Source organism: Battus philenor, unplaced genomic scaffold, assembly GCF_028537555.1.
Source record: "Battus philenor isolate CCGP_79_NKW_IND1 unplaced genomic scaffold, ilBatPhil1.0.hap1 SCAF_24, whole genome shotgun sequence".
Classification (NCBI taxonomy): domain Eukaryota; kingdom Metazoa; phylum Arthropoda; class Insecta; order Lepidoptera; family Papilionidae; genus Battus; species Battus philenor.
This window is the reverse complement of record NW_027181687.1, coordinates 4,841,093-4,846,600: the sequence shown is the minus strand read 5'-3', so window position 1 is coordinate 4,846,600 and position 5,508 is coordinate 4,841,093.

The window sequence follows — 5,508 nt, the reverse complement described above, 5'->3', positions numbered from 1 at the left end:
TATTTTAATGTTTTAATCACTCATTTAGTTATCTCCTACAATATCGCATATACGTCGTTTGCCACGAAAATTGTATTTGTACTGCTATAATAACTAGAAAATATGTGTGTATATAATAATAAGTATATATCATATTATATTTTAGTTTTCCTTACTGCGTTCCTTCTAAGTAACTGCTTTTATACAGCGATCTAAATAAAAGCAATTCATCATACACCATGCTGTTAAGGATTATTTGAATTTTCAAAATAAAGTAGTAAAATTAATCTCTATAAAATATATGTATGTATAACACAGTACAATGTTAAGTTATTTCAATAACGTCATTTGCGTTTTATATCTTATATCGAATGTTTAAAGAAAAATGCAATTCAATATCTGGAAAATTACCTAAACCACTAAGCTACCGCATTAGGAACTATTAGCTATAATAAACAACTGAAAACGTAAAAATATACAAAAAATTGGGGACAGCTGGTGATGGATGAAGTATCTCTTACTGAGGAGCGTCTTAAACCTGATAAAAGACAAGGGATCAATCTGTGTATAGTTTGATTGCAAATAAGCACGGAGAAAAAAAAATGCATGAAATGGTTTGCTTATATCTAGACTGCATGTATTTTGCGTAGACAAATGACTAATGAAAAATCATTTAATAAAAAATGGATCATAAAACCAGTGCTAAAACCAGTGCCAGTGACGTAAGAAAGATATACAATAAATGAAATTAAAGGTAACAAATAGTCCTAAACCTTCTTCAATTAATTATGTACGTTCCGGATTAAAAAAAATATTTATGCTCTGTGGTACAATAATCAATTAATTTTCTACTTTGAAAAGATTTTATAACGCGGTTACGTTGTCATTTTCAATTTTTTAAATAATATTACTCAAGATAATCTGATTTTTGGTTAAGCTTACTATGAATTTGTAAATTTAATATCATAGGGAACTAGAAGAAATAAATTACAAAAACTATAACTCTGTTTGTGCTTATTATTATCACAATAACTAGTCGAGGTAATTCTTGATTGATATTTTAAATCAAATGAATTTATAGCGTATTATTTTAACCTTTATACAAAACAAAATAAGATTCGCTAACTTGTAACAACAAGAGGACAAAATCTGATTTAACTTGCAAAAATGTATGAGAAAAGTTTTTACATTTAAAGATAAGATTACACAAACACGTGCGGCGGTATTCAGTGATACGATACAGTGGCATTATTTGCAAACAATATGGTATGTTCGTATTTTATTAAATATAGGTTTTAGAAAACAGTGATCCATCGTTGTCACCGTAGTACTTTAATTAGTTGCATTATAGTAAATTATAAATCCGTGTTCAGATTGACTAATTGTAAATCATTCAGAAATATTGGCATGATTTTCGCCTCTGGTCATTATCGGGGACATTGGGTAGAGTAGTGCGAACGAAATTACATTTTCCGCCTAGACAACGAGCTGAACCTATAGACAGCGAAAATGATAAGCTCGCAAAAGAGCGTCTTCGAGGTTTGAATGCACCGTCGGAACATAAGGCTCACTTTGAAGTTTTATCACGAGACATAGTTGCTTCGTCGATTACCTGAGTAAGATTGACAGTAAAGTCACGCCAAACTGTCTCAAACTGTTTGAACGGCGTAGCAGTTGGGCGGCGGATCCACCAGGATGAGATTAAATAGGACCTTCCTTATGTTATCATTGTGAAAAGCAGTAGTCGAACAGGATCTACAGAGGACAGACCCCGTTCGAAGACGACTTGGTCAGCCAAGAGATGCATCTCATGACGTTCGTTCGGATAAGTGTTCCCTCTACCATAATCGAACCATTCGGTATGACGAAAGGTCTAATTCGGACAATGGATTGCTCTTGTATCCAATCATCGTGAAAGCTTATAGAGGGTTTCAGGAATATCCTGAATGACACATACCTGGAAAATAGTTATTCAAAATAGCACAGCGCTAGAGAAACTGTAAAGAATTTCGAACAGTGCTGCCTAGGTCGGTCACCAGCTTCTGTAATACCATATAACCCTGTCCTTCCCCCAAAGGACAGGCAAGAAATTTGACCAAAAAAAAACGAAACCAAAAAAATATTTCGTAAATCACGAACGCATCTTTTGTTAAATACCTCAACCATTAGTTACGAGTTTGTTGAATGTTTTCTAACGAATGTTTTTGATTATATTTCACATAAAAGTAAAAGTAAATATCTCAAAGGAAATGTTTTTCAATAATATTCCAAACCAACTACTACTAAAATGCATAATTTTGAAAAAGTCATGTTTAAATCTCACCAAAAAGATTTAATGTGAGTGATTAAAAAATTCCAAGAATTAAAATAATCGTGGAAAACATATAAGCTGTTCAGTATCATATATAAAGGATATATTTTGGTAGTTCACAATTTATGTAAGCTTCCTTTTTTAGACGAAAGATAAAAAACGTGAGTTTTAATTCAAGTAAAGAAAGCTTGTGGGACATGTTATAAGGTTCATATTTTATGAATCTCATTCATACAATTCGCAGCCTGGATTCGCCCGCAGTATGTTTGGCTCTTCCTGTCGTTGACTCCTTTAGTGGTTTCTTTCAAATAAAATTCCGCAGCGACATTCTTTTACCGAAAATGTTTACTTTTTCTCTTTTTCACACGAAAGAATGTGCAGCGTTGAAAAAATATTTATTATTTTTTTCTTATTAAATCAAATGAAATCTAAATTATATTTATTTGAGTAAGCATATACATGTATTTTTGAATCGTTAATATATTTAAAACTTTTTGTACTCTTTTATTATTAACATTATAAAAAGTTCAGTCTAGTCAATCCGTGATTCTATTACCGGCTCGGAATATTGATCTGCTGAGAAGAGCCGGCATGAAACTCAACAGATCAAATTTAACAATTTTTGTACGCGAAAATTTGACCGTTACGGGTTTATCTTTATTATTTGAATTTATCGAAAGTTTGTCACAATTTTTATAAAAGTATTTAAATTTTGTCGTACAATTGAGATGTTATTAAATTTGTATTTAGAAGCAATTGTCAGAATACCAAATTCTATACAGATATCTCTCAAGAAATCTCTAGATTTTAAATTATAAAAAGCCCGCACAGCTCTTTTTTGTGAAATAAATATTTAATTAATTTCGGTCGAATAACAAAACGCAATGAAAATAAGTAAAATATACGAGTTGAGCAGTATTAACGTCCCTTGAATACCTGTCCTGATTTTGCTGTTGCTAAAAACTCAATAAAATAATCCTCTAATTGCGCCAAACACTGCGTGTTGCTACTCTGTGTTTGGCACTAATTGGTGTAACATAACTCCTGAAGTTGCCCCGTGGAGGGGTGAAACACGCGTTGAGTGATTTTTAACGGTGGCAGTTGTGTAATTCGCATTGTTTGCCGCATACGCATTTATCAGCGGGCTGGCGGGCGGTGCACTTTGTTGCACGACTACCACTGCATGTGCGAAAGTGGCTTAATATAGGTCCTTTTCTTATTTAGCTTAATACTTACAATGTTAAAGTAATTGACAATCCAAAAGTGCATCTACATGATTTTTTTTTATTAAATAAAGCATATGAAAAGGCGCTCGGATATTTATTGATAATTTTATTAACGGTTTCATAAATTTATATTTCTTTACTTGCATGATTTTGAAAGATAGATTGTCTTCATTTCGAATTTCCTTAACCTTGAAAGCGATGCAAAAACTTTAAAATATATTTATATTTTACAACCTGAACTCATTAAAAAGAATATGATTCTTTTTAATAAATTTTTTAATAAATATATGTGACGTTACTTGTCGAACGCTGAGAAGCATCAGGAATAGGTCTACAATAGGTCTACTATAGGTCTACTATAGGCTATATATAATAGGTATAATACTAACAAACAAAAAATCCAATTCTTTCAGTGACCCAAGTTTGTCAGGTCGTTTACTTCCGTATCTCATTTAAAAGTTTTCCTGTTAACGTCACAATGATTAATGTTATTTTCCTGAAACTTCTATCGAAGAAATTGTAGGAAAATTTTATACGAAGTAAATCAACTTTAACCTATATCCAGAGCTTGTTGCCTTTCAAAGCCTTATCTAATGACATTTTGCTTTTAAATTTTTACATTTGAATAACAAAGGCGCGTTAAAAGATTTTAAATTGGCAGTAATGTAATGTTGCGTGCGAAATTTGTTGATTATAAATTATAATGAAATCTAAAGCTGACTTAATTTGAAATGAAATTACTTTACTACTATTACTACTGAATATAGGCCTACTCGACTTCCGATAGGAACGGTCGGAAGCGGCCTGCCTCCAGCATTCTTTCCACGACACTGTCATGTTGGATATTTTTCGCTGCGCTTGCCGATCCGTGATTTCCACTCCAGAACCTTAAAGCTCCAGCGACTATTCGTTCTCTGGGCCATTTGGTATACCCCCTGCCATTTACTTATCAATTCGATGGGCTATATCGTTCCTATAGGAATGTCCTCATTCCTGTTTCGACATGGTAGAGATATCCCGAGCATGGCTATCTCTATTGTCCGTTGAGCGACTGCGAGTTCGCCTATAAGATCTAGAGTGAGAGACATTCCAGTCTCTTCACTTCGTTCGTTCATTCTGGATCTTAGAATATAAATCATATCTGGTATATGGTTATTTCACGAAAAATTTTGCAGTTCATCGAACGCTGTCGAACCAAGTTCAATTCGACGATTTATTTCTTTCTCGAATATACGTAGAATTTATTAGCAGGAAATTTGTTTAACGTCGAAGATTGAAAAGAAAACAACATCGATATTGCAAACATTTATTTACGATAATAAGACAGTATATAATTAACAGTCTATGACAAGATTACTATTTCAAGTGGCTTTACAGCAGCAAACGATAAAGTAGGAAATCAATTTATATCATAGTCAAAATTGCATGAAAACATTTCAAAATAGTTGTTTAATAACTTAAAACGTGTCAATAAATAAAATAATCAGAACAACAAACATCTCTAACTTAATAAAATTAAAAATTCAATTTTGATAAACACTCAATCTTCTTACAACTACGTGCATACGCAAATATGTCATAGATATATTTTACTTTAGTAATAATACACTGACAAAAGTCAGCGTTGAAAACACGTCCCGCGATAAAATTAAATTTCACATTAATATTACACAGGGAAAAGTACAAGTTAAAAATTGCATTAAATTTATAACTTCGAGTAAACATGGCAGCCATAAAGATAATATAACTTGGCACAAAACAATTCAACTTATTTTTGTTAATTAACATCAGTCTTTTAACAAAGAGAATATTTGGCAAAAATTGTTCAGTTCAGAAATCTCTCAAAACAAGAGAAATTAAAGTCGATTTTAACAGTGACTAACTTTCTACCCTATTATCTGGCAACATACGTCTTTAAATTATGATATGATTATTTCAAAATGTTCACTATAAAATAAACCTTCCAATATCTCACAATGTTTTTATATCTTG